Consider the following 25,247-nt stretch of genomic DNA (forward strand, 5'->3'; position numbering starts at 1 on the left):
AATCATAAAATGTACAGTACATTGAATTCGAAATTATGTTTTAAATGTATTAAATGACTTCTATATTTATGTATTGTATCCTATTGAATAGATAGCTCTGTGTGTTTCTCAATTAGAATTTTTAAGATATGAAGAAATTACTGACGCATAAGAACTATAAATAGAAATTTTATAACCAAGAAAAGAATTTACCTTCGGATAAATTAAAATTAAGTAAACAGGATATTAAATTGTCGCAAAACCAACTCCAAAAGTTTAGTTTGCAGTACGTTTCTCCTACTTGCCGAATAACTATGCAAAGAAAACTCCAATTCAGGAATTATATACTTTTACTGTAATAAATTATGCTCTTATAATTTAATTTATGTTCATTTTACTACCAACAGAAGAGAGTAACTGTATTTATAAATAGAAAAGGCAAATAAAGATTGTTAATCCAATATAACGTACGCAATAACGTTAATCCATTTAGTTTGTATGTAAATACATTAAACAATATTACATTCTATTACGTTAACTATCTCCAAATTTATATTGCATCATTTATTTCAGTTTTAATTTTCGTAAAATTCTTTATAAGGAATAATAAGAAAAAAATTAAAATTCGTTTCTCTTTAAAAAAACAAAAAATTAATTAACGAACGTATTTTAAAATTGTATATTAGAAATATACGTAAAGCATTTAATCATAATGATTTAAAATAATTATAAACTGTTCAAATACATTACCGCGACATCAACTTGTCTATGAGTGCCATGGATGCACCTGTGAATAACGGGACAAACCCTACAATATACTGTCAGACAACATCCGTTCTCTTCACTACACGAGCAAGAGAACGTCGAGTCAAGGTCAAGCGACGGCACGTGTTTGTCCTACACACTCGCGCACACACATACACACACGACGTTACAGCAAATCGGCAACAAAATTCGATCGAAATCCTGCAGTCCACGTGTATAAAAGCCACTAAAGAACACGACTATGCTGCGGCTTTGACCATATCTCTCGATAAGGTGGAGACAGCCATATCCGGGCATTCAGAGCTAGACACTCTTACAGTGAAAGGGGTGTCCCAAATTACGCCGGGGAGAGCGAAGGGGCCGGAACCAGGTCAGGGAATGGTAAAAGAGGCCAAGGCAATTAGCACAGCAGCCCCTCCTCCAGTGCCTGTTTAAGAATTATACCGATAAAGGCATTGACCGCGTTATATGCGGACTATACGAATTACACAGCTCGGGGTGGCCAGATCGGGTTGACCAAATGACTGCGTTTAAAAATAGCTTCTTTCCGAAGTCAACCTAGGTTTTTCCCGATTGCGGTCGATAAAATTTACCCGTAATAATTTAGAAAATAGAGGAAAATTTTGAAATTATCTACATACTAATTACTGTTTTTTTCTAATAATTTCATACACGTATATACATCTCGCATGCAATTTTTCCACGCTATCATTACGCACGCTTACCTGTGTGATGTCATCAGAAGTTCGACACGTGTAGCAAATGCGTCATTACATCACCAAATACAAATAAAATGTTACACATTTAAAATAATCTCATTATATAATTTATAAATAAACATCTCACCGAAAAGAATTACATATTTTTAAATTTAATTACAAGTATGCCTACGTATATATAAGTTGATAAAAACATAAACCTCTTCTACAAACTCCAACGAGTTATTTATAGACAATCACTTAAAAAACTTCACTTTCGCTAACTTAAACCAAGCACGGTAAGTATGATAAATTTGAAAAAGAAAGCGAAAACCCTCCCGTCCGTCACGTTACAGGACAATGCTTAAAATCTTATTTACAAAAATCCAACAGTTTAAAAATGGAAAGTAAAGTTACCTTTTATCTTGCCACATACGATTTTTAGTCAAAGAAAGAACCGAATGACACAACTCTATCGAATGTATCTAAGGAAAGTCGACAAGAGACGAACCGTAATCGCCGACCTACTTTCAACCATTCGCCTTCATTACAACGTAGGCGTATGCGCCTCTACGATGCCACTGGACTACCGCAGAGTTTTGACTCATCGCCGCCATAAGCGCCACCGTCGTTTTATTACGCAATTTCCTTAGTTCGGCACGTGAGGTACTCAGCACGCTGTCGAGATTTAAAAATTTGAATTGCTTTCTTTTTTCATTGTTCCTTTTTTACTCCTTATTCATCTCCTAGTGGAGGAGTTACTCTATAAGTAAAGTAAGCTCTGGCCTAGCAACTTAGAGCTACCAAACAGAAAAGAACAAATATTTCAAGAGGCCCAAATTAATTAGTACTTCGGCCCTTCATATGTGTTAATGCCCCGATGGTATAAACAATGCATTAGCTTAATTTTTATTAATTTTTAAAGATATAAACAATGATCGTTACACTTAAAAAAAAAAATGTACGAAATTTAAATCGGATAAAAATGGATATTTAAAGAGTTAACCCACGCCATTTAGTCGATATCGATAACACTTTCNTATTTACAGAAATGAAATTAAGTACTGTACGTATCCAAAAGTCTGTTAACCATTGTCGGATTAAATTCTGCCTTATTCAAATATTTATATAATCAGACGTTTTGTCACACTTTTACGAATTTTATAAAAGAAAAATACTTTGTTCTTAGTTCACGATTCACATTTATGAGTGTATCGGTTAACTGATTTTTGGGCAAATCTTTAATTTCATTTATTTTACCTCATAAGTTTTAATAAAATTATTATTAAATTGTTCAAATTAACGCAAAAATTAATTATGCTTATGGGCAATATAGGCCTATATGATATAATGGACAATATGTCCATTATATCATATATATTGTCTATTATATCATATATGATATAATAGCAACATCATATAGATATTATGGTTATCACATTGTCTTAAAATATATAAATACAGCAGTATCAATCGATCAATAGTTACATAGAAAATATGTAGACTGCAAAAGGTTATACGGAGATTACCCAAAGTGATAGAAATCTGCCTTAAATTCGAAAATAATTAAAATATTTATTTAAAAAATATATATATCGAAAATTGATTCATTTTTACAGATTTTAATTTTAAGAAATAAACATTATTTCTAGAAAAAAATTTAAATTTTAAGGGGTCAAAATTGGAATTATACTGTATATAATGTAAACAAGATACAGCTTAAGGCCTCATATTACGAAGATATATCAATACTTTAGGGGTTTATGCCTTTAAATTAATTATTATTTAGTAGAGAAGAAAGGCCTAGTAGCTTAGATTCAAAACAAGTTAAATTCGGCCCACGTAGGATAACTACTAAAACCAATATTTATATTTCCATTACACGCGCACAGATAGGAAAGTTTACCGACTCAAGTACACGTGTAAGTGTTACATAAAGGGTGAAAGTCCTAAAAACCTTAGTTCCTTATCAAAAAAAAAAAAATATTATTATTATTATTTTAGTATCTGTTACACTTATAAGAATAGGGAAACAAACAAGGAAATTTTAAGTTAAGTGCGTAATTAAAAAAAAAAGAAATAAAGTAAAGTAAAATAAAACTGTATAATTAATTCTTGAAAAGCAAACGCTCCTTGATTATGAGATATCAATTTATTTAGAACGACACGTGTAGCATCAACGCACGCGCAGTTTCCTTCCATACACGAACGTCATTATCGATCGCAATTGATTACGTCACGTTTTGGCATGAAAATAACTTGAAAAAAAAAGAAAGGAAAATATCTTCTAAGAATTTTATATTTTTATTTTTTTAATATTTTTAAGTTTAATTCGAAATTTTTCATAAGAAGCAAATTAAAAATAAAATAACAAATCAAAATAGAATAAAGAAGGAAAAAACACAATGAAATGGATAATTACGTAATACTTATCTGGAAGAAATCCAAACTCGAACTTTGCCACGTGGCTTAATTAATACATAAATTAAATTGTTTTTTTTTCCATTTAAAAACAAGAATAATATTCTAAACTTCCTTTAATTTCAAAACGTATATACAAAATAAAATTGTGTAATTAATTATTTATAAATTAATTGTGAAGCTTTAGAATTATGAAAACTTTAAAATGATTATAATAAAAGTATAAAATAAAATTATACAATGAATCTTCAGAATTATAAAATAATTTAATTTTATTGATTAAATTACAAAGGATAGGAGACAGATGGGGACTATCACTCGTAAGATTGTTAACAGGAAATTCATTAATTCTTTAAAATAATATTTATATTTTAATATTTTTATAACTATTTTTCAATTTTGTTGCATCGTTAAGTTTATGTAATTTATTTCAATTAATTATTACAGCAATAAAACTTTTATATAGTGTTTATTTCATTTTTTAAATTAAAAATTGCCCTAAGATTTGCTTCTGGATTGTGCTTTGTACAGTACAGGAGACATAATTTACCAAAAAAATAAAATAAAAATTAATAATACATAAACAGTGCATAAACACTATAAAGCTTCAGAATTATAGAACAGTAAAACAATAAACATTCCTCTTTATAGAAAAATATTGTTTATAGTTATAAAAATAATTTTACTTTCTGCATTTGTATTTAGATGAATCATAAAATGTACAGTACATTGAATTCGAAATTATGTTTTAAATGTATTAAATGACTTCTATATTTATGTATTGTATCCTATTGAATAGATAGCTCTGTGTGTTTCTCAATTAGAATTTTTAAGATATGAAGAAATTACTGACGCATAAGAACTATAAATAGAAATTTTATTAAAATTAAATAATAATTTATGCATATATTTTTGAAATATTTTTGCTATTTNTGGCCTATTTTTATTTACAGTGTAATTTGAGAATTATAATTAATCTTAATGTATTATCAGATAATGTATGTTTATTTTCAGAAATTTTTACGCGAATATTCTATAATAAAACACGTTTTAATCTATTTAGAAACTTTAATAATTCCATAAAAATGTTAGAATTTTAAAGTTTATATCCTACCATCGATAACCTATCGTACTTTGAGGGAGAAAAAGAAGGCAAATTACGTCATCAATTTGAGTGATCATGACCCGACAAGGAGGACTTTTGAACTATCTCATCTCGAAAAGAATATGGGTCAACCTTGTTGACAAAAGTGTCTAGGTTATTAGGACTTTCTAAGATTAAATCACATTTTTGGATTAGAAAAATGGACCTTGCATTCCTTTACTATTAGTTGAAAGTTGTTACTTTAAACGTCTATTTAAAAAAATTGTTTTTAAACTAAAATAAAAATTTGGTGTGTATTTAATGATTACATTCTTTCTTAGAATTTTCACTTTTTATAATTGATTATAAAAGATATAAAATAGAAGAATTTTTACCCTTGAGGAAAATATTTCCCTAAATGGTAATTAATTGAATTTTTGGGAATTATTTACAACATTTTTAATAATTAAATAGATTAAAACTGTATAAAAATTTGAAAAATAATTTATAATTGAGCTATTTTCTTTAATCATTATTCTACTTGCATATTTTTCAACAGCGGTTTAAAGGATAATGACCACCAATTGCAACTTATTAGAAACAAAATATAGCAACATATTCTAATTTATCCGGTCAGTTATTGTTTTAACAATTTAGTTTAGCATTCCATACTTTGCTAGCGATTGTTAAAACTGTTTATCATTATTTAAGGTTGACAAACTTATCAAATTCTGTTCAACTGTCAACTATAGGCCTAATAATAAACATTGAACATATTGGTTACGGTTACAGTTAATAAACATGCCAAATTCACTTATTCATAATTAATATATATTTAAATTATCGTCAGTTAATGAAATAATAAATTATTCAAAATTCCTTTTAGTTTCTATTATTAGTTTAAATAAATTTTTTTATTATATTTCTACTTATAATTATCATTATCTAATTATAGAAAATTGATAATTCTTCCATTTTTTTTTGCCAGTAAAATATATATACATATACATATATATATCTTACATTTTTTTTATCTTATTCAATATGATTACGAGATTTATCAACAGTATTACAAAAACTTATTGCTAATCTGTCAAATAAATAATAATAAAAAATGAGTTACATTATTACGTACAAAGAGGAAAAAAATCGTATATACATAAGAAAAAAATCGTAAAATATTACACCAATTTAGTTACAAAACTAAATATTATATTACAATTTCGCATGAACTGAATCACAATTACATTAAGTAATAACATTTTGATCAGAGTGTTCAACGAACTTGTTTACATCTATAGAAATATAAAACCAATGTTTATAAGTAGAAAAAATAATAATAATAAGATAAAATAAAAATAATATTGCGTGGTTCGAAACTTATTCACAAAAATTTCAGTATATTCTTTCCGTAAACTCGAGTAAAAATCTAATAATATATTCACCAGGGTACTAAACTCACTTATAAGCAAATCACGTCCAAAAATCTAAATTTAGAATAACTTAGAGAAAAAGAAAATACGAGTTACGGGGTCACAAATCTTTCGTGATATGTATACGAAAGTGTAAAAAAGAAATAATAATAAAAAAAAAGTATCTTAACGATTTTTATGACGTCAAATCACGTGTAATCGTTTGTCTGCCACGTGGCTGGGCCTACAGTCCGTTGTCCTGGGGGCCAATAACCGAAATACTCTTCCAAGGTCGTTTATTTCTTTCTTGGCTTTTCATCTCTAGTGACGTCACCCATGAGTAATAACCCTACAGCCAATGGCTTCGAAAGTATGTGGGATGTGATTAACTTCGTTACATAGAGATGTACTAAGTCTGATTAATTTATTATTATTATGTTTATTTGAGTAATAATAAAGCGATCATGTATGTCGAAGGCGTTAAGCATAAATAAAAAAGAAGACTTGGTAAACTATTCTTTTTTTTTTATATATATTCTTTTATCTAAAATATATATGCATCCTGCTTTATCCGAAATTTGTTATGTCGTACCCTTACTTAATTTAAGAAGATTGAGACAAGAATTTCTTACACAAAGACTTATAAGGTTTCATTTTATCCCAGTTGACTTGTGTGCAATTACATTCGAAAAGTTTCATGCAATCTTTTATCTAAAAAAACTGCTGATTTCACCTTTTACAGAATTATTGTCTTTCTTCGAAAAGCATTGCACGTTATCATTATTAGTCTTGCCCTGTAAAAACATTCTATTTACAATACTTTTCGTGTTGAAGTTGGGGAAGGAAAAAAACTCGTTAATTCAAAATAGAAGGAATTCGATGTAAAAAATTCTTTTCAAACAAAAAAAAGATCATCTTCTTATTTATAGCATGACATTAACATAAAAAAAGTTATGTAGGGAATTAAATAAATGTAAAAAAATAAACTACATTTTTTTCTGTGTAAACTTCTTAATGCCAAAGTTTGATTTTTGCTATATTCACCATTACAACAGCATTCAATGGTCGTTTTAATGGTAAAAATCTTTGTTAAGTTGAGTTAAATTATAGCATCAAAGTAATTTTTTTTCTTTATTTTGTTAGGTGAAATAAAAATAATGAAAGGAAATTGTTACAAAATAGATGCCTTTCTTCTTGTTTTGATACTTTTATCAACTTTATTTTCGGTTAATTTTTAACATTGTTTCAAGTGAGCTGAGGAAGGGGAGAGAGAGCCTCGCACGGTTTGTTTATTTTGTATATTAACTTACATAGAATCATTTTATCTTTCAAACACCCACAAGACCTATAAATCATCAATATTTTCTCACCATCCACAATGTGTGCGGTTATCAAAAAATGTTATTCGTTCAATAACTTTTTCATAACATTTTCATTTTTTTGCGAAAATCTGATTAACTTAAATCGGAAACGATGACGTAGTGTGTTATCTAAATCGTACCAAGGGGTTAATGTTCTTTCAGACATGTTTAATGTTTTTGTTTGAGTGAAAGGGTCAGAGGACTATCTCGGTAAAGAGATGAGTAAACAAAAATTTCCACTTTTGCATCTTTGCCAACAACAGTTTTGTTTCTCTGTCAAATTTAGAAAGCAGCAATACTGTTAGCTGAGTAATGAAAATAGCTGTCAATATGTCACAACAAGAGGATTATATAAATTATTCATCCTAAAATTATGTACTAAATTAGCTCTATGTTGCTTATAGTCAAATATCCGGTGTATAATTGAATATGATAAATATATCGCCACTATGCTAAATATATCCTTCTAGAGGATAATGGCTTTTTGATAGATATACCTTTAAGATAATCGTAATAAATCGTGATAATGAATCTGTTATTAAATTTTATCATTGTTATCATTAGCATAAGGACTATGTGTAGAATATAATTCCACTTAATGTTTTTCAGATTAGTTTGATTTCTATTCGTGCACATAATTTAATACTTAATACATCACTCTAAGTACATATTTTCCAACCGATAGCTCGCGATCTCCCATTAACATGCTCATTTTTTTATTATACCAGAAAAGTTGCCAAATGAAAAAGGTTGGGAAACACCAACAAAAAAGTATTTAGTTTTATTTTAAGCTTATGTTTACCACATAATTTAGAAATCTATACATCACTGCAACTACAGATTTTCCCAACTGGTAGTTCACGATCTCTTATCTGTATTTACTAAATAAAAAAGGTTGGAAAATACCTCAACGAAAGACGTATTTTATGCTTACATTTACCACTAATTAGTGTTCATGAAAATATTTATTTAAAAAAATTGATTTTTATGGAAAAAAATTATCGAAAATATGCTTTAATTTTTTAATATTGAGACATATTTAACAGATTTTTACCCAAATTTATGCTTGAAAATGTTATTTATACGATGGAAATGATACATTTTTAATAATATTTTTATATATTGTATATATTTGAACTTTATAATTAAGGTAAATGAAAAAGAAAAGAGCAAATCTGTAAACAGGAATGTTTTATGTTTCCATAAGTTACTCAGTTGGAGGTTAATTATGTTATTAACTCTGCATTCCATAACTAGCAAGTTGAATTATGGAATTAAGAGGTCTAGGAAATCTTTATTACCAAATCGTAAAAAATAATTATAGTAAAGAGAGAAGTTAAGAGCGAATTAATGATGGGTTTTAAAAGAAGAATCTTGAATTTTTTTTATTTTTTCCACCATATTATATTACAATTTCGCATGAACTGAATCACAATTACATTAAGTAATAACATTTTGATCAGAGTGTTCAACGAACTTGTTTACATCTATAGAAATATAAAACCAATGTTTATAAGTAGAAAAAATAATAATAATAAGATAAAATAAAAATAATATTGCGTGGTTCGAAACTTATTCACAAAAATTTCAGTATATTCTTTCCGTAAACTCGAGTAAAAATCTAATAATATATTCACCAGGGTACTAAACTCACTTATAAGCAAATCACGTCCAAAAATCTAAATTTAGAATAACTTAGAGAAAAAGAAAATACGAGTTACGGGGTCACAAATCTTTCGTGATATGTATACGAAAGTGTAAAAAAGAAAAAAAAAAAAAAAAAAAAAGTATCTTAACGATTTTTATGACGTCAAATCACGTGTAATCGTTTGTCTGCCACGTGGCTGGGCCTACAGTCCGTTGTCCTGGGGGCCAATAACCGAAATACTCTTCCAAGGTCGTTTATTTCTTTCTTGGCTTTTCATCTCTAGTGACGTCACCCATGAGTAATAACCCTACAGCCAATGGCTTCGAAAGTATGTGGGATGTGATTAACTTCGTTACATAGAGATGTACTAAGTCTGATTAATTTATTATTATTATGTTTATTTGAGTAATAATAAAGCGATCATGTATGTCGAAGGCGTTAAGCATAAATAAAAAAGAAGACTTGGTAAACTATTTTTTTTTTTTTATATATATTCTTTTATCTAAAATATATATGCATCCTGCTTTATCCGAAATTTGTTATGTCGTACCCTTACTTAATTTAAGAAGATTGAGACAAGAATTTCTTACACAAAGACTTATAAGGTTTCATTTTATCCCAGTTGACTTGTGTGCAATTACATTCGAAAAGTTTCATGCAATCTTTTATCTAAAAAAACTGCTGATTTCACCTTTTACAGAATTATTGTCTTTCTTCGAAAAGCATTGCACGTTATCATTATTAGTCTTGCCCTGTAAAAACATTCTATTTACAATACTTTTCGTGTTGAAGTTGGGGAAGGAAAAAAACTCGTTAATTCAAAATAGAAGGAATTCGATGTAAAAAATTCTTTTCAAACAAAAAAAAGATCATCTTCTTATTTATAGCATGACATTAACATAAAAAAAGTTATGTAGGGAATTAAATAAATGTAAAAAAATAAACTACATTTTTTTCTGTGTAAACTTCTTAATGCCAAAGTTTGATTTTTGCTATATTCACCATTACAACAGCATTCAATGGTCGTTTTAATGGTAAAAATCTTTGTTAAGTTGAGTTAAATTATAGCATCAAAGTAATTTTTTTTCTTTATTTTGTTAGGTGAAATAAAAATAATGAAAGGAAATTGTTACAAAATAGATGCCTTTCTTCTTGTTTTGATACTTTTATCAACTTTATTTTCGGTTAATTTTTAACATTGTTTCAAGTGAGCTGAGGAAGGGGAGAGAGAGCCTCGCACGGTTTGTTTATTTTGTATATTAACTTACATAGAATCATTTTATCTTTCAAACACCCACAAGACCTATAAATCATCAATATTTTCTCACCATCCACAATGTGTGCGGTTATCAAAAAATGTTATTCGTTCAATAACTTTTTCATAACATTTTCATTTTTTTGCGAAAATCTGATTAACTTAAATCGGAAACGATGACGTAGTGTGTTATCTAAATCGTACCAAGGGGTTAATGTTCTTTCAGACATGTTTAATGTTTTTGTTTGAGTGAAAGGGTCAGAGGACTATCTCGGTAAAGAGATGAGTAAACAAAAATTTCCACTTTTGCATCTTTGCCAACAACAGTTTTGTTTCTCTGTCAAATTTAGAAAGCAGCAATACTGTTAGCTGAGTAATGAAAATAGCTGTCAATATGTCACAACAAGAGGATTATATAAATTATTCATCCTAAAATTATGTACTAAATTAGCTCTATGTTGCTTATAGTCAAATATCCGGTGTATAATTGAATATGATAAATATATCGCCACTATGCTAAATATATCCTTCTAGAGGATAATGGCTTTTTGATAGATATACCTTTAAGATAATCGTAATAAATCGTGATAATGAATCTGTTATTAAATTTTATCATTGTTATCATTAGCATAAGGACTATGTGTAGAATATNCACGTTTGAGCGATGAAAACTTCGGCCACAACCTCGCTATTCTGTTTGTTTGTCTGTTTGTATAATATTCACTAAATATCTTGGAAATGTACTGAATTATAAAATTTTTGGAATACAGGGTTTAAATATAAAGGATGACCCGACTCAAAAGTCAAATTAATCACCATTTGTTGTCTTATTAAAATACTTAATGGAATTTTTTAAAATCATGTTTGCATTAACTCATAAAAAACTCTTTGCTCTAAATTTAGTCCACGATTCATATCACAGATTCATATCGCACAAAAACAAAAGGTTAACTAATTTTTGGGTCACACTGTATAGCATTTTCAAATCAAATTTCGTCAGAAAAGATAATAAAATTAAAACACAAACGAGCAATTATTTATTGTGACATCGTCACAATGCTGGCTGCAATTTTTAATTTATTTAGTTTAAAATATATGTTTTCCACCTCACATTAATAGTCGTAGTCTCTTACCCATGTACACCATACTTTTCCTTCCTGTACACCATACTTTTCCTTTAACAATACAGTCGTGCCGGTCATCTATCTAACTCCTTTCAGAGAAAATTTTTTGAATTGAAATAACATGACTTCCGTTTTATATCGGAAGTTCATGTGCAGTTAATCAGGGCCTCCTGACACTAATCTTTCGGCTTTCATGTTAACTCCATTTTCGAGATTCGAAAAGGACAGACGGGTAGACGGACGGACGACAGTGGAAATTTATGTCTACAATTTTTTCAAAATTTGCAGCCAAACAATTTTTTCGTATGAAAAATAAAGAAGCAAAATTTCTATATTAAAATTTCCAAAGCTTTCAAGTTTTTTGTGGAAGGTCTCTTCCCACTACCTCCCCTCCCCCATTGAGGGCCTGATTAAACCCACGTTGGGTAGATTAAAAAGGCTCTCTTAGTATCTACAAAAGGCTCAAAATATTTAGGCCTACAGAAAATGTCTATATTTAATTATACATAAAGTTTAAAAATAGTATAATTATATTCTACAGTATATATTATTTTTAAAAGTTAAATTTAAACTTCCTTACATTGAAATTAACATGATTCCATTTATTATTTTCTAAATAATAATTTACTATAGAACATTATAAATTTATCATTTAATAAAATTCTATCAGTTTTGGAAATTTAGGCTTAGACTATTAAAAAAAATATCTAGAAGAAGTATATTTATTTCGGTTCTCTTTATGTCTAATTATATTCAAAAACATCAGTTATTGACATGAATATTTCCTATTCATGTTATTTTCCTCCACGTGTTTTACTTTCACGTGATTCGTTCGTCTATATTTAGACGTCTCTTGCATAATTCATTGATTGAAGAAAAATTATTTTGTAGAAAAGAAATCGTTTTACTCATTTCTTTATTATCCTTTTTTTAATACATTAAAATATTTTTATATTATTTATAAATAAAAAAAGAGTTTATAAATACTTACAATAGCCAGTTCTGATCAACAATATTTCACAAACAACCGCTGAACACAACTCTATCATAAAGTATTACATAAGAAGTAAGAAAGCTTTTGATTGGTCACTAGTTCTGTCGCGATTGGAAGGTGATTGGTAAGTGGTTACGTAAGTTAAAAGATTATCTAACGGATAATCGGAGTTAGCACTAAGTTTGGTTGGACAATTAATGGCTAAGTCAAGTCATTAACCTTTTCATCACGAGCTTCGGCACGCTATGTTATTTTTCATCTCTGTTTAGCCAATGAATAAATATAAAAATTTGCTTGATTGCCTAAACAATTAAGTTAATTACATCTAATTTTTATCAGCGATACCGTACCAATAACACTTTTCATAATATTTACATAAATAATTGATGATACAAAGAACAGCTACGTTAGATCGAACGAAATTTTCCATTACACGCGCACAGATAGGAAAGTTTACCGACTCAAGTACACGTGTAAGTGTTACATAAAGGGTGAAAGTCCTAAAAACCTTAGTTCCTTATCAAAAAAAAAAAAATATTATTATTATTATTTTAGTATCTGTTACACTTATAAGAATAGGGAAACAAACAAGGAAATTTTAAGTTAAGTGCGTAATTAAAAAAAAAAGAAATAAAGTAAAGTAAAATAAAACTGTATAATTAATTCTTGAAAAGCAAACGCTCCTTGATTATGAGATATCAATTTATTTAGAACGACACGTGTAGCATCAACGCACGCGCAGTTTCCTTCCATACACGAACGTCATTATCGATCGCAATTGATTACGTCACGTTTTGGCATGAAAATAACTTGAAAAAAAAAGAAAGGAAAATATCTTCTAAGAATTTTATATTTTTATTTTTTTAATATTTTTAAGTTTAATTCGAAATTTTTCATAAGAAGCAAATTAAAAATAAAATAACAAATCAAAATAGAATAAAGAAGGAAAAAACACAATGAAATGGATAATTACGTAATACTTATCTGGAAGAAATCCAAACTCGAACTTTGCCACGTGGCTTAATTAATACATAAATTAAATTGTTTTTTTTCCCATTAAAAAANGATTTAATCTTTAATATTTCTTAATCTGTTTCTAAAACGATAAAATAACTTCCGGGATAAAAATTTTAAAGATATTTACATTAAATAATATATTTATATAAATCGTATTTTCTTAAATATATAGATTTCTCATTGGTTCTTTTATAGATATATTTATACTTAATGTAATTGCCTACTTTATATTTTATAATATATATACTTTTATGTAAACATTGTGGAAATGTATATTCATAGGTATGATAAATTAGAGCTTCTAAAAATAGCAAATTAGCATAGTTTTATATAGATTTTTCTTCAATTTAGCTTATAAATACAGTCAAACCTTGATATGGCGCTCTTTAAATAACGCTATATCAAGGTTGTAATTGACTCTATACACTCAGTAAAGCGTCAGTGAATAATACTTTTAACGGATCTACCTATAAATATTAACGAATTCTTCAGTATCTGTAAATTATCAAACGATGTTATCATCAGATCACACGACTTTACACTCTCAAACGCAAGTTTCAGTACAGAACTCCTTAATATTTATAATTCTTATTTATAGAAGGGGGCAAACGAAATACTTGACCCCTAAGATCGAGTAAAAAATTCCACAAATTATATATAATTTTAAAAGTGATTGGGATATGTAACTTTACACTCAAGATTATAAGGCTTTTTGTATTGATACAATACTGTATTCTGTGAAAAAACCCCAAAATTTAATAATTAAATAACAATTTATTGATTTAATTATTTACTTTCAAACTTTGCCTTTCCCGGAAAATTTCATGTTCTTGTTGTTTAGCGCCGCATTCGATTTAGTGATAATTTCAGAAGCGAATAAATAGTAACGCTAAATCGAAGTTTAACTTATTAAATTATAAGAACACCGAATAGAAAAGGCGGTTAAGCTATCAGACTGAAGTTCTGGGGATCCGGGATCAAGTCTCAAATTTGTCGTGCTCTGTTCCTCATCACTTGGCCTCCTTCTTTGCGGGCCTGGCCGAATCCATAATGGGTATGGGGAAAAAGATCCTCTCAGTACCTATAGGACGTGAAAAGTTTCATTTATTTTGATAAAACGTCGAACTTTTATAAAAAATAATGAATTTTCTAACATATAGTAATATAACTGTTAAGTCCGATATACAATTAAACAAAATTGTAACACGTGTCAGGTGTGTGTATGTTATCGAGCGTTGATGTGCAGTCCACAGAATGGTCACACGTGTCAGGTGGGTTGATGTAATCGTATCCCTAAGAATGCGGGATGAGATTGTCCTGCCTAGAGAGGGAGAAATTGTGCGCTTCCCTTTGGTATGTCGGGTCAGTGCTGACTGGGATGCTTACCAGAGTGTATAGCTGTGTGGCTGGTCAAGAACCAGTGTTGTAACTATAAATTAATTGTCGGGTGCCTGAGTGTTGCTCGCTTGTTTCAGAAATTAAAGTTCAAATTGTGTTGTTATGTTCTAAAGGAACTGTGTACTGTTTTTAGACCGTGTAAACGGGAACATTTTACATCACATTTTTTACAACAATAACGAAATGATGAGTTCTAAAAATAGAACAAATATACTGTCAAATTTTCGATTTAGCGCCATTTGTTCGCTACTGAAATTGGCACTAAATCAAGTCTGGCGCTAAATTAAAGTACCCAGAACAATAACAATTATATCTAGTAATGAGGTCTACATACAAGTTGAAGTATAAGTTGAAAAGTCACGGAGTTTCGTGATAACGATTTCTTTTGCAATTACACACTCTGAACGGTTCTTTATTTAACATTTATGAAGATCTTTTATAAGTATTCACTGACAATTTACTAGAAATGGCGCTATTTAGGACGTCGATATATCGAGATTTAACTATACATAAAATTTTAATATTCGAGTTATTTAATTGATAGAATTTATAAAATTATATAAATATCATCACGTACAGTTGTGTATTATTGAAAATAAATTAAAATTTTATTTATTTTTCAATAATATATAATAAATTATCAACATTTTAATAAATAAATAAATAAGTAAACTTAATATTTCAATTATATTACAGTCTCTTGCAAATTTAAGCAAACTATTGCAGAAAACAGCAAAGAATTCGCAAGAAATAATTCAAAATTTTCTAAAATTTTGTTGAAACCGTATTAATTAAACTTGTCTAAAACGAAGCGCGAAGGTACCAGCCAGAACCAGGTGCGACGTCCTCGATATAACGACGTCCACTTTACGGAGGTATAATTATTATTAACTCTTATAGAGAGTTGGAAAGAAACAACGGTATTATTGCATTGTCACAGTTAATGAAGATACACGAGACAATCAACAAAAGAAGAGGAATAATACATTATACTGTAATTCTGTTCATCAAGAAGTGAACCATTGTTCGAACCCAAGTTACAGTATTGTGATTTTTGAATTTAACTGTGTTTACAGTTTACATCGATAAACTCCTCTTTGCTCAAGACATATTAAGCAATTTGTACCGAAAAGTTCTCCTTTCCGAGTTAGACAGATTTTCGGCTTTTATAATGGTATTTTAAATAGCAAATCATTCCGAGATGTATTTTCCGTTTAAGTAGGTTTTCGTTTTGTAGAGGCTCCCAGACAAGTTTTACTGTATTTATTGTCATACATATTTCAAAATATTCTGGAACGATTTCACTTTTACGCTTTACAAAAATAAGCACACTACGCAAGGAATTTAATCAATTAATTTAATTATTAAATATAAAAATTCAACATTGTAAAATGAAATTTTCTTTTCCTATCTCATCTCTTACCTCTCTTTTCCTCTCTTCTTCTCGCTTTTTTCTTCTCTTAGCTATCTTTACTTCGCTTTCTCTCCCTTTTCTCTTCTCTTACCTTTCTTTCCTCTCTCTTCTCTCTTCTCTTACCTCTGTTCTCTTCCTCTCGCTTTGCTTCTCCCTTTTCTTACTTTTCTTTTCTTCCTCTCGCTTCTCTCTTCTCTTACTTATCTTTTCTTCTCTTCTTCTCTCTTCCTCCTCTATTATCTCTCTCTTCAATGAATTCTTTTCATAACTGCAACTCCTAAATAAATTAATTCTCTGGATATAACCCAATCAATTATATCTTTTATTATGTTCACCATTCTATAAATTTATTATAACAGGAAGTATCATTATCATATAATTTGCTATAAATTATTTTATTCTTATATTTCTACTTTTTTTCTCTTAATGAGTATTTTATTGTAATGAATTTTTTAAAGCATTCAGTAAGTTACCTCAAAACAAGCAAAACTTAACTTATTATATTATGATCAGATATACTTAATTATACTTTATATAATATAACTATATATATAACGATCCTAATTAGGAATTAAAATGTTATCGTGTTTCATTAGAAACAATTAGACAACCTAATTAGTATATGTTATAATTAATCCGATCATATTCGTTAACTGTAAACATACTCGTGTTTAAATTTTATATTAAATATATTAGTCAAACCTCGATACAGCGTAGTATTAAATAGTGTCAAGTAAAGAGCCGGTGGATACTTATGAAGGATCGTTTTCATAAGTGTTGAATAGAAAACCATTCAGTATCTGTAAAATACAATGTGATTTTGCATTGCAAACGTTATTGTTATTATTAAATAATATGACTTTTTAAGCTCTCAAACTCAGGCTCATCTCATTATTATTTGAGGTACTTCAGTTTAGCGTCAAGTTCAGAGGTAAACAAATGATGACGCTAAATCGAAGATTGCCTGTAGCATATATATAATAGTATATATTCAGAGCCTGAGAGTAATACGGACTCGGGACACCTCTACGAAAGCTTTAAAAGTATAAAAATGAAACAAGTACAGAGTTCTTACTACTTAACAAAAGAAATTTAATTTAGTTCATGTTTGTTACATGAAAGACTATATTTTAGGGCCTCTCTTTCTTAAGGGTGCTGTCAAATGGCTTTCTCTAGCTGGCTTGTATATATTCGTATGAATTTAATTATTGTTTTTAAAGCTGTTTTCATGACTGCATCATACTTTATATGTTAAAAGACTTTCTTTCTTTCACTGAAAATACACAGAATCAATCTAAAAGTATTCATTTTATAGTCAAATTTCCAAATAACGGCCACCTCTAAATAGCAGCCATTTTTAAAAGAAAAATGCATACAAAATAACCTCCAAACAGCGATCACTTCCGAACAATGGCCTTTGTTCAGAGGTTTGACTTTACATCACCTCTAGCATTTTATAATTTATTTATTTAAATAAAACTTTACAATATACACATCATATATAAAAATTTCATAATATAAAATAGAATTTTAAAAAAATATTAAAGATAGAAATTATATTGTATCGAATAATTAAAAATAAATTATATTAAAAAGTATTTTTGTAATTATTTGCAATTTAAAGTATTAAACATTTTCAGAATAATCAGCAAAATATTTTACACATCGAACATGTTAATTTATGTTACGCAAAGTCATTTAATAGTAAATATAATATCAAATATTATTGCAAAACAAATTATCTCAGCAAATAACATGCATACAACAGATAACTTTTAAGCAATATATTTCAATAAAGAGCAAAGAAAAACACCAATTTTGAAGCGGTTACTTAACACGCCACCCAAGATTTTGGTTTTTCACCAAATGTTTCAATGAATAATTCTTTTTTAGTTAATATAAAAAGTTAAATTAAATTAATTAAAAATTTAAAAACGAAGTCGCTAAATAATATTAAAATAAGCAAAATTTCGCTGAATGTATTACGTCAATTTTGTGCTTATATGCAACATATTTCGGTTATTCAACTGTGTAAAAATTTAAAACTTATATATAATCTTTTCCATACAAAATCAAATTTCGATATAGCGCCAATGAATATAATAGGAAACCCTTTGGTATTAGTCAATGAGATATACACACAATTCAAACTTGTGTGTATATCTCGTTACTATAGGCTACGTAATTCTTATTGTTTGAAACACTTCTGTTTAGGACCACATTCGATTTAGTGCCAATTTCACAGGCAAACAATCAGTGGCGCTAAATCGAAATTTGACTGTACTTATATTTCGTTCATCGAATTATGTAAAATACAGATATTGTATTTAAACTCCTCTGTATACAGTCGAACCTCCAACAAACAGCAGCCATTTTTTCAGAAAATTTTCCGTTTAAATGGGTATTTATATAAAATAACCCTCAAACAACGGTAAGTTTATATGTTCCCATGCGACCGTTGTTCAGAGGTTTGCCTATATAGTCTTTATAAACAAGTCCAGAATTACACATAAGTTTACAAGCTACAGCTTAAACTTCAGCTATAATTAGAGGCTAAGTACAGACCATAATTAGGGCTTCACTCTTTTAAATTTATTATTATTCAGTGGAGGGGAAAATGCCTTTTACGTAGTAGGCTATATAGGCTATATCTAAGGATTACAACATAAGTAAATCTAGCATAAAAGAAGGAACATATTAAATTTCTTTACATAATAATCTGGCCAAACTGTTCAAAATTAAATTAGTTAATTTTCTTTAGCAGGTTGAGAAATTTGGCAAGATTAGAACGTGTATCGTTATAGAGTAGTGATTAATAATCTGAGGTTCACGCACTCTTTAAGAAAATTATGCATTTTCTTAAAGGGCGAGGCATGCCAAATTTTTTACGATATAAATCACCGACAATTATGAAGCAGGCACGTAACTTTAACCTATTTTGCTTAATTTAACCAGCATTTATTAATATCACAATATGTTTTTTTTTATAATTACTACAATATACGTGCAAACTATAATATAATATTTTAAATATTTTAACAATTTAAAGATTTAAACTGAGTTTATTTACACGTGAGTTTTTGAGCTTCGAGTAAATAACCTCGATATAGAAAACGCGCTATATTGAATTTCGACGATATACTGTATATTACTGTAGCCATATTGTAGCTTTTCTAGATCCTTACTGAGGCTCCTGTATAATTACACAATTTCTTTTTATAAACTTCAAGAATGTGAAGTATTTACTACACTTAACGTTAGTTTGCAACACTTCTTTCACGAAATAAGCCAGGGGATAGTGCTTAGAGGTAGGGGTCCGACTTTTGTGCTGTTCTTCTACATGTATATACAGGTATACAGGCTTTATATAAAATACCATTCTAATAGAGGATGAATCTCTCACGTATTTCTGATACGTGATGTATGGCTCCTATCATAACAAGGTGTATACTAACTTATATAAAACTTTCTAAAAATAAGTTCTATTATTTTCTAAGATCGACAATAACATTTCATTTTCATTCATAATTGAAATTATTCCTCTTATATTGAATTTATTTACAAGCGGTTTATTGAGATTCGAACATAACCTCGATATAGAAGAAGCGCTGTTTAGAGGTTTAAAGATAAGGTTTATATAATGCTTTTTAAAAAGTTCTATTATTTATCTGTGAAGATTGATAATATAATTAGAGATTAACGTTTTATTTTCGTTTATAATTGAACATAAAATTCATAATTAGATAAAACTTATTTTATTTTAATTTTAAAGCTAAATCTAATAAATTTTATTCATTTATTTTAAAAATAATTTTAAACAAAGAGACACACACTCAAAAAATACTGAATTAATTAAACAAAGATTTAATTAAAAATAATTATAAAAATTTTTAATTGATGTAAAATTATATTACAAATTGTTTCTTCAATAAAATTAATTTAATTATATTAATTTCGACTTTTTATTTTCATAGAATAAAATAAAAACTTTTTTAATCTTACTAGATATTGAGTTAAACTTTTATCTTTATTACTCAACAGTTGTTTACTGTTTAAAAGGTAAGACCTATATTTATGTATGTATATATACATATTAAATAAAATTCTTTTAATGAATTATATTTACATCGTCATTTTTAATTAAAATTAAGTAAATAAATTTTGTTTATAATTATATTCTCGTTTTAAATTAACAAACATTTCTTTTTTACTTTAAGATTTTTAATGTCCATAAATCTTTATAAAGGTTATTTACGTTTTCAATCGAGTTACTACGTTTAGCGTTAATAAATACATTTCTTATCTATCATTATCATCTTAAAAATAAATAGAATCTCTTATAATAACCCGTGCAAATTACTCAATGAAAAGGTTTTGTAATTATATTTTCGCTGTAATAATTTTGATATGAACAAACATTAACTACTCAGAGAAAAATCGTTTTTGGCAATCAAAATCTCCCCTTCTATACTTGTTCACATAGATTTAATTTTGATTGTTTGTTTTAAATACGCAGGATATAAACATTTAATCTTGAAAATTACAAATATAAAAAAGTTTACAAGCGTTTTGATCTGTATTTAATCATATAAAGTGATTTTATTTCGTTTCATTCTTGTTAATAATACATTAAGTACAGGAAGCGCTGACAATTTTTATTCTTACAAATGAATTTCGCCCAATGAAAAGGTTAAGTTTCTTGTTTCTATTTATAATAAATATACAAAAAAATTACAATGAACAGGTTTTATGCTAAAGAAGGTTATAATGTATGACATTTTGCAATTATATTTCCTTTCTTCTGTTTCCTGTCCGTAATATCTTTATGTCGTCTTACAGTCCATATTCATTCGTATGTTTCAATACTCTAGTCTTCATTATAGAGGGGAATTCTAAAGAATATTTATGTTTGAGATGACTAATTGAAGCTTTTTTCTCTTCCAATCGGCAGCTATATTAAATCTTCTCTGTTGGCATATTCTAAGGTATCAATTATATAATAAATATGTGCATTAGCAGAAGTATCGAGCTCTAATTTTGATGACAGAGGAGCTCCAAAATTTAGCCTTTTAAACAAAATCACAATATAAAAGAGTTTTAAATTAAAGTATTTTTTGCTAAATGGCGAAAAATCTGTTTATTCGTACACTTTTTATGGATTTTTAAGAGGAGGTGGGCCCCACATTTGTAACAGACTTGGCTCTGAACTTATAACCCTCTAAGACGTTGTATATAGGCTATACACAACACAACATGCAACACATTCACACAGTAACCTACACACAACACACAACAAGTATGCATACGCCTATTTTATTCAGGTTTTAATTTTCTAGCGTTTAAATATAAATATAAAGTAAAATAAAATGATATTCTAACCTTATTATACTATATAAATTTTTACAAAGTTGATTATAGTGCATTCGAATTAACCATATCCAAATAAATAAATAAATTATAATACATTTTTGTAAAATTTTCATTTTTAAAACAAATTACAACATATTTTTATTCTTTTAAAATAATATACTTCATAATATATTTTATAAATAAACAATATCGCTCTTTAACCAATTACTTTATATATAGTCTATATATAAAAAAGAAAAAAAAAACAACAACCCTGTAGAGAGCCTCCCAGATAGCCTTCAAGATTAAATTAAATTATATTATTTATAATTAATTAAATATTTGTTTTTGTATCATAAAAATGATTTTTTTTTTTAAATTACAGAGTTAAAAAAGTAAATTTTTCAAGCACTTCTATTTTAGTATATTATCGAATTAGCGCAAAACAATTCGAAGGACACGTACTATAATTACTTCTGGTAGAGATTTACAGAAGCTCATTTTATCGAAAGGGCGCTGACATCACCCAAATAGTGTCAGTAGCACGAGCTAAATACTTGAAAACTCTTCACGAGCAATTCGTAAAGAAAGGGAAACCATTTTTTGAGGAAAAAGGGGAATTTTTTTTTTAAATCAAGATACCAAGAAATCCCCATTTTACCCTCTCTTTACGTAATTAAAGTAATTTGGTTTAAGTTAATAAATTAGCACTTATATAAAAATGTAAGTACTACTTCAGATATAAAATAGTAACCTAATCTAACCCATTTATTGTAACCTTTTTTTTTTTTTAATTGAAGTAGGAACAATGGAAGCTATCAACTGTGTAAATCAATGAAAGAGAATTAAAACGATGACAGTTTATATTAAATTTTATAGATTAATACTTTTATAAACGTTTTTATTAATAATAAAGTCTGATTTTTATGAACTTTGTAATATTTTATATGTACTTTTTTAAATTATCAAATTAATAAATTTAAGTTTAAAAATTTAATGTTGAAATTGAATAATTTACATTTAAAGTTATTAAATATATATTTTAGGCTTTAATAATCATTTAAGTTTTAAAAAACATAAATAGTAATCTTATTTTATTTTCTTAAAATTTACTCAACAGATGGCGCGTATTATATTTAATAATAAATTTTTTAAAATTTCATTTTAAAATTAGCGCCATCTGTTATTTATCATAACAATTAAAATATTTTTTTGGTAATTGTTTTTGTTTATAATAACGTTATATAAATAATTTTAAGTATATTAGAAAATATATGTACAGTTTTTATAAATATTTTTATTCTTAAATATCAGATATTTCGAAATTAAATATTATACAAATTTAAATTTCATATTTTATATAAAAAAAACAAATAATAAGCAAATATACATTTTATAAATTTTGTGATCGTAAAACTTAATTCTTTCTCTGGTTAATTAGAACATTAATTTATTTTTATTATTATCTTTTAAAGTAATTTTAACGAAAAATTTAAAAATATAGTTAAAATATAGAAAAAAAAACTTACTTCACTGAACAAAAGATGGCGCTCTAAAAGCACTTTATTTACGTTATATTTCACAATACTGTATACATGATATCAATCTAAAAACATTTAATTAATTGCAATGAAGAAATTTAATTATAATTTATTATGTCATAAATAATTTATAAATAAATTAAAAAAATGCCGTTAATGAATTTTGAAATTAAACTTCACGAGAAATTTATCGTTATCGTTTTCTTAGCGCCATCTACATTACGTTATAATTTTTGATTAATGTTAATAATAAATATATAATTTTGTAAATAAATCATGTAATTGCACTAATAATAATAATAATCTTTAATTTGAATGCATTATTAAACTTAATAAATTAATGTAGATTGATTTCCAAACGAGTAGCCATCCGTAGATCTATTTATAGAGCGAATGCCCGCTTATTGCGCCATTTTTATGTTAAGTTAATGCAAAGATTAGTTCGAGATAAATCGCTAATTACGTTGAATGTTTGAAATAATTCGTCACGCGATTACCGGCAATTCTTTCGTATTAAATTACTCCTTTATTTTTCTCAATTATCTTGAATATTTCAAACGATTACTTAATTAAGTTTTAACTGAATGTTGTAATTAACTGTACATAAAAGTTTGAATATTTGTCGTTGGTTTAGAATTAAATTGCTGATAAATTTATTTATTTATATTTTGACTTGATATAAAGCGATTTACACGTGATTATATTTTGGAAAATAAATTGCCTACAGTCGCCAGTGTAAAGCGCATTCCTATTTTTATTCGGGGGGAAAACAAAATTAATTTAAAATTGTTTTAAAATGAAAGATTTATTTTCGTTTACTATAATACTTTTTCTAAATATAAAAATTAATTAGCAATTAAAAAAAAGCGAAAGAATTAATATAAATTGTTAATTATATGTTAATTTTTAATGTAAAATGCTTCGTTTTCTATGAAGATTTTATTTTTATTACAGTCAATTAGCAATTATTTTTTGTCAATTCATATGTTAATAATAGTAATTTATTTACTTTTACTATAAATTAGAAATATATAAGTTATATACTTAATTTTAAAGAAATTAAAATTAAAATTAGGTAAACATTTTTGTTAAAATGTAATATTAATTGGTAAATATTTACAAGAAAATTTAAATTAACTTAATAAGAAAAAATTTATCAATTAAAAATTTAAAAACTTTTAAATTTTAATTGTATTTTTCTATATTTAAAGACAAATCTTTATATCGATTAAATGTAAAACTGTATATACTGTATTTTTATAAATAGTAATATATTTAGCTTGAAACTTTCATTTGTTTATAACTAATAATAAAATATAATTTTAATTTATATAGTATTATTATATAATTTTAATCTCAGTAATTTACTCTGTATCGAATTTTATATAAACAATTACGTTTTGATTGCATAGATTCTATGGAATCTAATGTAATTGTCTCAAGTGAAATTAATCGACTAGAACAATTTTCGTTGAATTTAAATAGGGGAGATAGGGGCAAGATCGGCATGTTAAGCTTTACTTAAATTTTGTGTAATAAATACTGCTGTAAACTGAAAAAAAAGCTTTGCATATTGTCTATTGGAATGTTACCTTACTATAGAACTGGTTAAAATCAGTTTGGAAATAAAAATAATTAAAATAATTACAACTTTACAAGAAGAGAGAAATTGACGAAGTTGCCCCGGGTATAGGGGCAAGATCGGCAACTTCTCTCTTTTTGTAAAGTTGTAATTATTTTAATTATTTTTATTAAAGTTGCCCCTGGTATAGGGGCAACAGTAATGG

This window comes from Centruroides sculpturatus, unplaced genomic scaffold (assembly GCF_000671375.1).
Source record: "Centruroides sculpturatus isolate CEXI.00-Female unplaced genomic scaffold, Cexi_2.0 scaffold1483, whole genome shotgun sequence".
Lineage (NCBI taxonomy): Eukaryota > Metazoa > Arthropoda > Arachnida > Scorpiones > Buthidae > Centruroides > Centruroides sculpturatus.